Raw genomic sequence first — 11,898 nt, forward strand, 5'->3', positions numbered from 1 at the left:
TTGGTCATGTGGTTTGTTGCGTGGTGTGGCAGACAAGAAAACTGTAAATATTTTCGAATTATGAAATTTTAATTGAATCTTAAACGTACGTATAAGTGTGTAGTGTGTAGAGGAACATTGAGTAGTTATCTTCAGATATGACAAAAAATATAGTCGCTTTTTTAAAATTGCCAAGGACCATGTGAGTACATTTCTTATCCTATGAACCATGTTTTAAAATACTGTATTATGCTGTCTTTTCGTAATTTACGTTGCTGTCTGGAATAGGCGATAAAACGTAGATATTTCAACAGGGACGAACGCAGGGGGTGGAATGGAAGTTGGGGGTCCGGTCCCTGGGGGTCCGAAATACTGATCTTTGTGAAAATTTAGTCTAATTCTAGGGGCAAGTTTACAAATTTTAATTTAATTTATCTTCAAATTGAACTTGAACAACCCAAATCTCTTTGACCCTTCCGAAATAAATAGGAGGCGCGGTGTCTCAGTGGTAGAGCTTTCACCTTCAGTGTATGGAGTCCCTGGTTTGATCCCAGCTAGCGCCGTGTGGAAGTTGTGGTGGACAAACACCGCGCTCGTGGGTTTTCTCAGAATTGTCCCGTTTCCTTCCACTTTCTTCATTCCACCATTACATTCATTTCTCATTATCACCCTCTCCTTTAGCCTAACCAGCATAATCGTGGGACGTAAAACTTAAAGATTTCATTTAATGTTTCTTCCGAAAAAATTGCTTCGTACGTGCTTATATTTCAATTATCTTTTATGAAAATGCTGTTCCATTCAGAAGCGTAGAGTTTGAAGTCTGAATTGTGCTATATATTGTGCTTATTATTATTATTATTATTATTATTATTATTATTATTATTATTATTATTATTATTATTATTATTATCAATATTATTATTATTATTATTATTATTATTATTATTATTATTATTATTATTATTATCCTTAAAGGTATGCAACCAACTCTCCAACTTTTTAATCACTGTGAATGTAAGGTCCGGCGTATCGGCACCTTTATTATTAAACGAACACTATATATATATATATATATATATATATATATATATATATATATATATATATATATATATAAAGAGAAAGAAAGGAAGATAGATATAGATATATATATGATAGAAAATGGCGGTCGATTCTATACTTTTCGGAGTCCCTGAGATGAACAGAAGATGCCGTTTAAATCCACAAATTCATTCCCATTAGTACTCCTAAGAAGGGACGGGAACAGGTAAAGATGATTGAAAATTACCGACATTAGTGTCGAATTAATAGTTTTGGGGCTAGATAAGTTCATAGGTGACTGTTTTGGTGCCCTTTATGTCCAAAATGAAACGTATTCTCCCCGTGCAAGCTATTCGGCTAATCTGTAATAATAACGAATGGAAGTTTCACATATTCAACTTTTAATATATTTCTCGCTGCTCAAATTTACTCACTTATACGGTATATGTGTGTATGTGTAAATAAGATTATATCTCTTTTTGAGTTGTTCGAAAAACATACAAATAATGAAGAAGGAGGATTTTACCAGAAATTCGAAAACTAAAAAAGTAAAATTAAAACCTGTTGCTTTAAGTATTTTTCCTGTTAGCAAAATACATTGTATAATGCTGCTAAACATGTTACATCAAGTAAGATCACTAGCATCAGACGAAGAAATAGTTTTTAAATTATATTTTCCGGTCTTTGCTAATATTTCGGAACAAATTATTTTTTATTAATGGCTTCAAAATTTTTGGAAATTCTACCGATCTCGATAAAATTTTCAACATAGATGAGATTTGGGATGGATTTCATTATTTCACTCTGAAGGTGCAACTTGAGGGAAAGGGAGAGGGGAAAAGACAGATGTTACTGTCGAATGGATAGTTTTCGGGGTCGCTGAGATGAACAGTGACACTTCCGGCCGTTTAAATCCAAATTCAGTCCCATTAGTACTCTAAGGGAGAATAGTGACATGTAAAGATAATTGAAAATTACGGATATTAATGTCGAATTCATAGTTTTGGGGCTCCATAAGCTCATTGCTGACAGTTTTAGTGCCCCAAGTTTGGTCGAAAATAAAACGTATTTTTCCCGTGCGAAAAACGGGTATTCTACTAGCCTGTAATAATAACGAACAGAAGTTTCACATACTCAACCCTTTAATATATTTCTCGCTGCTCAAATTTACTCTGCGGTATATCTGTGTATATGTAAATAAGATCATCTCTCTTTTTGAGTTATTCGAAAAATATACAAAGAATAAAGAGGAATTTTACCAGAAATTAGAAAACTGAAAAGTAGAATTAAATCTTGTTCCTTTAAGTATTTTTGAAAACTAAAAAGTAGAATTAAATCTTGTTGCTTTAAGTATTTTTGAAAACTAGAAAGTAGAATTAAATATTGTTGCTTTAAGTATTTTTGAAAACTAGAAAGTAGAATTAAATCTTGTTGCTTTAAGTATTTTTGAAAACTAAAAAGTAGAATTAAATCTTGTTGCTTTAAGTGTTTTCCGTTAGCGAAATACATTGTATATACAGTAGGACGTCAAAAATCCTGTATATACAGTAGGACGCGGTCCCTAGAACTTTTTTACATTTTGTCTTAATAAAACGCTAGCGATAAACAAACAATAGTGTGTCCGTCGACGTTGTGTGAAGTCAGTGTTTTTACAAAAGTTCATTCATACGTAATTGTTTGTCATACATATTTTTATTTTTTATTTTCTTTTAGGCCTAAGTTTTAAGTGTGACTTACAAAATCAGTGCAATTTAGTGTACGAGCAAGTTCCTCAGAAACATTAAATGTTAGTAGCTTTTCGTACGATATTATAATTACTGTATGAACTGAATAACAATTGTATCGATAGAAGAACATACCGTACAGTGTATGTAAGCCTAAATGCCATTTTCTTGGTCATTTTCGAAACTCCGAACTACCTGTGTTCCCAATTAATTCGGATTTTCGACTTCCTACTGTATATGCTGCAGACTGTTACAGCAAGTAAGATGACTAGTATCAGGCCAAGAAATTGTTTCTAAATTATATTTTCCTGTTTTTACCAATATATCCGGACAAATGAGTTTTTCTAATAGATTCAAAAATTCCGGAAATTTTACATAGAACAAGGAAGACATATCTATAAAATATATGTTTAATTTAATATATTAACTAAAATGATTCTGTCCCTGCTATTGTAACACTTCCCTGCCATCAAGGGGGAACTTCATAAGATTGCTGAAGATAATTTTAATGCGTCTATACTAATTAAGCTAACTAATTAATTTTAGTTTCTTTTGTAGCCATAACTCCGTTTTATCAAGGTGCTACTAACTTTGAAGTGTTTGGATGAGCTGTGCACAAAATTTTCCTATTCTAATAGAAAAAAATAAGTACTCAATTATCTTAACTCTAAACTAGTAAATACAAAATAGATTTAATTTTTAAAGTATAATATAATAAAACATTCGAAAATTTCAATTTTACCCAAATTTTTCGTTTTATGTTTCAAGTTCGGGAAAACCATAAAAAACCTTTTTTTACCCAAAATGCCCGTTGTTTCCCAGGCCTTCACAACACTAGTCTGAACACATAGTACACCGAATTCTCCTAACAATGGGCCTGTGCAGCCGACGACCCATTCATGTGCGAATTTTAATACCACGATATCGACAACTACGACTGAAATGAATACGTGACCATCGCAACTGAACTTGGGTATAGTGGCAGAGCGTTGCACTGTCTGATTAATCCCGATAACTTCTTCATCATGACGATAGGAAGATGCGAATCTGTCGTATTCCAAGGGAACAGCTCCTTGACACCTGTACTGCGGGACGGAGACAAGCTGGCTGCGGCTTAATTGTTATCTGGGGAACATTCACGTGAGCATTCATGTGTCTAGTGGAGCTCGAGCAAGGTACCATGACAGCCGAGGCGTATCGCACATTGCTTGCAGACTATGCACACCCCTTCATGACGACCATATTTCCTAGCGGTAATAGCATTTTTTCGACAAGATAATGCATCATGTTACAAGACCAGGAGTGTGATGGGGTGGTTCGAGGGGCGCAGAAGCGAGTTCCGAGTGATGTTTTGGCCCGCAACTCACCAGATCTAAACCCAATCGAACACATCTGGGATGTGATTGAACGTGACGCCAGGGCGCATCGTCCCCCTCCCCAGGATTTACCGGAATTAGGTGACCTGTGTGTGCATGTGATGTCAACTCTCTCCAGCGACCTACCAAGGATCATTGCGTGCATGCCAAGACGTGTCGCCGTTGTTATTCGTGCCAAAGGTCGACGTACTGATAATTAAGTAGGTAGTCATAATGGTCTGACTGTTGTGTGTGTATATTTTAACTCGTATATTTTGTCTCGACTCGAATTTCAGAGACTGTCGAGTCGAGACATTTTCTCGAGACGAGTCGAGACAGGCTTAAATCTCGACTCGACTCGACTCGTCCTCATCCCTAGATTCTACTTCTAAAATAAGAATAGTAAATGACAGAATACTTCATTTAGAAAATCTTCACAAACTTTTTGTCGTCCTCCCCAACATTATTGTGAAGTATTTCTTGATGGTTCGAAACACAACCTTCACCAACAACTTGTTCAAGAATGATGCGAAACTCTTACCTATATCCTTGTAGTATGTTTGTCTCTTAATCGTGTTTCTACTAGTTTTCCGCCATTTTTGAAACAATCCCCGCTGTTGATTAGAGAGCTCTAGTGCAGTGTAGAAGTGACACAGTAATACGGTGTTTTTCTCGCTGTTGACATACTTCTTCAGAAACATTATGTGAAACAATTGAAAACACATCTCGCGGTTTACACGTTGAAATTTTGCTAATACCTGGATTTGTTTAAATATTTCTTTCTACTGTGTTTGACTGTAGCTTCAACACATAAGCCTTTATAATTAGATGTCCAGCATATTTGGCAATCACGCAGAACACAACACCAAAGATTCTACACTTGTGTTAATTTAAGACACAGGCTGTGTGTCATTTCAACTACCGGCATTTGACACACAACTCCAAATGGAGAGCGAGTTGTTCTAACCACCTGTTTGTGTTATATTTTAACACAATCGTGTTAACACATAGGCATGTTGTTGAAATAACACAACGATTTTTTACAGTGTACATGTGTAAATGTTATGTGTAGGTTGGATGCAAATACACATCCTATAATAACTTTTTTAAGGTTTAAACCATTTTTTAAAGTACAAACAAAAAAAAATTAAAGCAAAATGTCATCAATAGTGTGCACTTCATGGTACGTTTCCACTTATTTCAAACCATCTGCATTATATGTTTTCCGCCGGCAAAAGCCCTAACGGAACGTCCACAAAATGAAATGAAATATTTCAAGTTTACCTCCCACGCTTATGCCGTGGAGGCTAAAGGAGACGGTAGTGATGAGAAAGCTATGTCATGGTGAATGAAGAAAGTGGGAGGAAACAGGAGAACCCTAGGGAACCCACGCACACAATGTTTGTCTACCACAAAGTTCATTTGACGCGAGCTGGAAGCGAACCAGGGACCTCATGCACCAGACTGAACGCTCTACCACTGTACCACCGCGGCTCCTCTCCACAAAATATTTTTTTTAAGTACTATGTTTGTACCCTTTATGTCAAAGATGACGAATTGTTAATTGAAGGGAGTGATCTTTAAAACTGGTGGAATGTGAATATGTGAAGAAACGGGAGAGTCTCGAGAAAATTCACGGACACGATAATCTCTACCATAAACTCGCGTGGGCGGAAAGAATTGTGTTTTTTCAACAATTACTTCTGGTGGCAGCCTTGAACTTTACCTATACCAAGTGAGATATTTTCATGTCGCCGAGTGCAAATTTCTTAGGGGTCATTAAGAAGTAAATTAGGGAACTTATATTTTTTAAATAATAATTTCGAGCGGTGTCCTAAACGTAAATTTCCACGCTTTGATTAACGTATTTCTCAGGAAGTATCGATCTCACAAGTAAGATTTCTCTTTTTTTTTTTTTTTTTTTTTTTTTGGATTCAATATGAAAAGTTCTTTCAAAATTGTGCTTCATATTTCGGATGACATTTAGTATCTTCCCCAAATCCATCGACGGCTCCGGAGCGGTACTGTGACTTAGAGTGAGCTGTCTTAACTCTCGGTTATATGTATACCCACCGTCTCTGGCGCGTCTGCTCATTACGGACGCACCCCATTGATACCGCTCGGGCAACCCTGCTGCGCTCCTGTTCTGATTCGGTTAGATAGCATTCCTGCTTTTTAGTATCAACCAAGCACAAGTTGGTCTGTGTTTTATGCATCGTCGTTTCTATCCCATACGTTCACACTCCATTTATATTCAGGACTACATTACAGTTACCACTACCAAGTGGGCCAGAGTCATTACCAAGTGATCTGGAGAAGAAATTAAACAATACTCCTTGTTTTCCCGGCAGGAGCTCATGTGGTTCGGATTACACGTTAATCAGTAGGCCCACGTCTCATATAGTCTCGCTGCTGAACGGGACGTTAAACTCAAAATCAAATCAACTCAACAATACTCCTTGTTTCTTCCGTATATTTTAGATTTTCTGTATCTGTAAACTGTGAATGCACCAGTTTATTTTGCAAACTTCTAGTGTTAGTGTCACTTCATTTACCCCTTTCCGGAAGTTTCTAGTGGGGGAATAGGAAATGCCCCAACCCTTGTCCCTATAATTTTTTCCCTGCCTAGCATCGTCAATGCAACTTGCCCGCTTCATCTGTATATAAAGGTATATTTGTTACGCCAAATTTATGGCCACTAAAATAACCAATATACATTACATTACAGTAAAGTAATACATACGAAAAAGTAAGCTTACCTCAAATTTACAGAATTAATCACACACTTCAAATGTTCATTCGGTTCTGCTAAACAGTCAGTTTTATTTGTCACTTACATACGCTCAAAACACTGATAACTTCTTTAAGATTACCCGGAATTTAAATCGATGCACGTGACTTTGTAACTAAATACTTTGATCAGGAAAATCAAATCACTTAAGATTTGGTTAACATAACCAAATTAATCAACCAAATGTTCTGAGCAAAAAATATAGTGGTAACATGTTTGGTATAAATGACCAAATTTTGATTAAACTAACCAAATAAAGTGACCAAATGCCTTGGCCAATCAAATTTGGTATTCCTGACCAAGTCATTTTTTTCAGTGTGTATATATGAAACAGTCTGTCATTCGGATATTTCTAACAGCTTTTGGCATATGTATTCAAATTTTATTTACTTATGCTTTAAGTTTAGTCCTTATTTTTATTTTCAAAATATTTCTCAAATGGAATAGTTATAAGATATTTTTATGTAATTTTCTAAAGGATACAAGATACTATTTGATAAACGAAGAAATGCTTTTGGGACGCTCTTCGTTCTTGCCTAGCTCGTCATCTAAGACAATTAAATCACAACTGAACTTAAAACTTATTCACTTGGAGCTGTCAAATACATGAATTCTACAAACCTCTCCACCAACTAGCACTTTCTAAGTACTAAATAATCACATAGGGAAAAATTATGATTAATTTTCACTACCACACCAAAATGTTAAATGTCAGTATTACAGGCTACCACTAATTATGAGTGATGCTGGAAATAGGTTTCTTACAAGTTGAAAATGTGCTTGTCTAATTATATTTATTGACAGCTTTTTCGTGCTGTTTAATTTGGAAATTATTACCATGAATACCTATTAATAGGTCATACACACTGGGAAAAATCCATTCTCCGGACAGCAGTATATTGTATATACAAATATACTTAATCTTCTTGCTTACTACAGAAATCAGTAGGGGGCATACGTTATCCATATGTTACATGGCACTGCCCTTAGATGTTACATCATGCCGTTGCAGGATGTCTGATACCTAGCAGTCTTCCTTATATTACATACATATATGTATGTTACTTTCGTCACCTATATGTTATACATGTCCATTTGTATGTGAGATCCTGACCGCCTATATTGTATCATACGTAAAGCACGTACATATGGAATACTTATACAGAAAGTATTATAAAACATGCGTTTTCAGTTATACGTTTGCCTTACAGGATTTACAAATGTAACATACGACTTTACGTACACCACATACATTTTTCTTAATGCAGAAGTTAACTATTTCTAAATATCCGCTAACAATATAACAGCAAAGAATGAATCGTAATACATTAACTTATCTAAAAGTTATTTGTTTTTCATGTGTTATATTAACCGACTTTGTAACAAGTTAACACATGACGGAAATATTCCTGTCTTCATATGTTAGTCTTAGTTTTACTGTATTCTTTCTTTCCAATAAAATAATGTTTAAATCCTATGAGAACATTTATTCTATTTGTGGTTTACAACGACAGATGGAGTATATGAGTTGATGCAATATTGTCTTAATGGTTCCTGATGATTCTTTTGTAATGAAAAACCAGTCAAATAATGGAGAAAATAGTTTAAAATGTGGCACCATTGCAATGAATTTTGTGAGCTCGTGGTATATCTCATACCACGCGCGCACATAGCCGCTTGCATCTAGAGCTCAATTTTATGAATTGTTACACGATGAGAATATCAATGATTTACTCTGAGGAGCATTTGTTTCATATAAGATATCCCATGCTTTAATTCCGTAAAATGATACAAAATATATTTGTGTACCGAAACTGCAGATAAACCAAAATAAACTAAGAAGGAAGATAATGAAGTTCTTACAAAGGTAAAGATAAATACAGTACGGAACATCGGCAATTCTGCATACTATCATATCATACTCACATGATGGTGAATAGTAAGACGAATGTATCGGTAATGAGTTCGACCATATTTTAGACGTAAGAACACACCAGGAGGTTTTACAAGGAATGTATACTTCACAGTAATCAGCTTCTTCTAGGACTTAACACTGGCAGGAATCGTCAAAAACGCATTGCAAAGATCAGCATTCTTGTTTGCTTCCCAGGAATCAATCAAAAACAAAACGCGTTCCAAATGAATTTCCCCATGAATATTTCCAAGTCTTGTTTGGTTATATTTGCTTATCTACTTGCAAATTTCTTTCACATTAGGAAATCCTCCTGGTCATGCTTGCTGTGAAGTGACCACTGGACTCCGACAAAATAACGTACATGTGTGGAAAGAGTATGCTCTCCATAACAAAGACCGGTGAAATCATATTAATTCGTCGTAGCGGTGGTTGAAGCCATGTTACCAAAGATTATCTTGCTGTTCCTAACGGCAAGATTTCTGCCGAAACATAACTCTTTATCAAATCTGCTTGACCTGTATTGATGACCTATTCTGAAGTCAATTTGTGCTCTTTAATGAAAGACTTCACTTCATTAACAAAGTTGCAACACTTGTTTAAACAGCTGAAACATTAACGTTGACGCTCGTGCTAACTTGTGTGTAATCTTCTGCAAAACTATTTTTCTTGTTTGAACAGTTTGACAAACGATTTGGATACTGTTAACCATAAAATGTTGTGTGGATCAAGCTCTTTCTTTATACTCGTTACCCAGATGCGTATTGTGTGATCGCAAAAATACACAACCAGACATAAGAAAATAAACGTTCTATTTACTGGACGCCAGGGTATGGATTCGATGTATCTTGTTACGCAGAATAGAAATTTCAAAACCCCGGGATGACTGACAGTGTCAATTCCATTTTATAGGCGAAAAACATGAACAATTTTGGATAGAGACTACTATACAAAAAAAAATCTGTGCAGCGGGGTCCCCGGGCATAGATTCGTTGTATTTTGTCACACAGAATCCTAATTTCGAAATCCTAGGACGACTGACCGTTTCAATTTCGTTTTAAGGGCGAATAATGTGTATCCTCCCTAGCGAATATCGTTCAAATTTTTCGCCCATAAATTTGACATGGTTAATCGTCCTGGAGTTTCGAAAGTTGGATTCTTTGTAACATACACCGAAGCCATACACTAGGGTCCGGTGCACACAACTTTATTTTGTATTGCTCCGTATTCAAGATTGCAAAACGTTTTCGCCCATAACAAACAATTGACATAGTCAATCGCTCCGAGGTTTCGACATTTGGATTCTGTCTAACAAAACACATCTAATCCATACCCTGGGGTCGCTACACAGAACTTTTATTCTTTTGTATATCTGTGTTACGTGTATCTTCCCTATCCAAAATCTCTCTAGTTTCTTCGCCCATAACAAGAAATTGACACGATTGATCTTCCTTGGGTTTCGAAATTTAAATTCTGTAGAACAAAATACATCGAATCCATACCTGATGTCCGGTGCACAGAACTTTTTATTTTTGTGTGTGGCTGTGTAATTATATGGTGTTGTTTCATGACGATGAAATACTCACTTACAACATTACTAAGTTGTGCTTGTAAGGAGTACCGACATCTACAAGGCACTGTGAGTGTCATTTTATATGTTTGCAAGGATAGCTTCTTTTTGCGCTCTTGTGCCATAAAGAGTCGTGATTTTGTGACGCGGTGCCATGTCAATTACTAATCCATAAAGACACAGCTGGGGAAGTTTCGTACCTCTAAGATGCTTGGTCCAGATCTTGCATTCATTGACCAAGAAACTGCCCGGAAACTACTTGCATATTTACATTGTTGATGATGAGACATATGACGAACCATTGCTTAAGTGCTACTCAAGGACTTACGCATTTCGTTTTGGCAGTAGTGTTGTTCATCTTGGCCATAGTGGAAATAACTTTTAATGTCCTCATCTACACCGTCATGGTTGTCTATAATTAGTATGTTAATTCCATCCACAACAACCTCTTTCTCACACAATTGCGTTTTAATCTATTCTACATCAAATTTTCCTCCATGTTACGATTTTCTGCAAGATATCGAACAGTCCGCTAAAAGCTTCTTAACTATAGTTTGTTGTATTTTGTATAGAGCATGCTTACATATCAGCCTACAATGTTCCGTTACATGCTGCTTCCATTGATACTACTTGGCCTTCGTGATCGAATGCTCACACAAAAACACCAGTATTCACTAGCAGTCACTCCCGCCATCACAACTAGGAGCATTGGCTCAGTATCATGCCTTTATATGCCACTCTCTATGCACAGTGCACTCTACATGCACCCATCCCCTCTACTTGCGCTCCTTCTTGTACACAGCATGGCACATTACACCAGTCCTCTGTATATATTGTAGTACACATATAAACTGGTTTAGTATATATTTCAGTGCTAGCTGCGCGAGTCTTTTCTTCCAGTCATACATAACATACAAATTCAAACCTTTATAATGGGATCTTACTGTTAGAATTCCATACACTATTTCCGTTTAGAACAGATTTCCCCTCATCTATATTGAACTGCCTGTCTTTCTTATTGTTGGTAGTTTAATTTTAGTTTTCTCATATATACGCTTTGCAAGATATTCAATTTCACAGCAATTAATGTCTTCCTCTTAGTTCGACGACATTCAAAGTTTTCTCTTTTGTGGCTTCGCACAATAAGCAGCTTAAATGTTGCTGATTTTCAAATTTTTCATGCTTAATCATATGTTTGCATTTGATTTGCACGACAACTATACTGACTTTTACATGTGGAATGATCTCTGATTGATGTTCCCTCGCCCCAAGAGAAGATAGAATGAACAAATCAAAGAGATACATTACCTCTTCTTAGAGGTGGCTCTTAAAATAAATTTTGCACACTGATGAAAGTTAACTGTTCATCGCTTTAAACTAAGGATATAACGTTATCTAACGTACTAATTGCTATATACGCCAATTAATATATTAAGTTTTCTTTGAGTTTCAAGTAAAAAACATTAATTTATACCGGTGAGACTTCCTTGACGAGCCGCCTCTTACTCTTCTACATATCATCTTTC

This window comes from Thermobia domestica, chromosome 8, assembly GCF_964235325.1.
Source record: "Thermobia domestica chromosome 8, izTheDome1.hap1.1, whole genome shotgun sequence".
NCBI lineage: Eukaryota > Metazoa > Arthropoda > Insecta > Zygentoma > Lepismatidae > Thermobia > Thermobia domestica.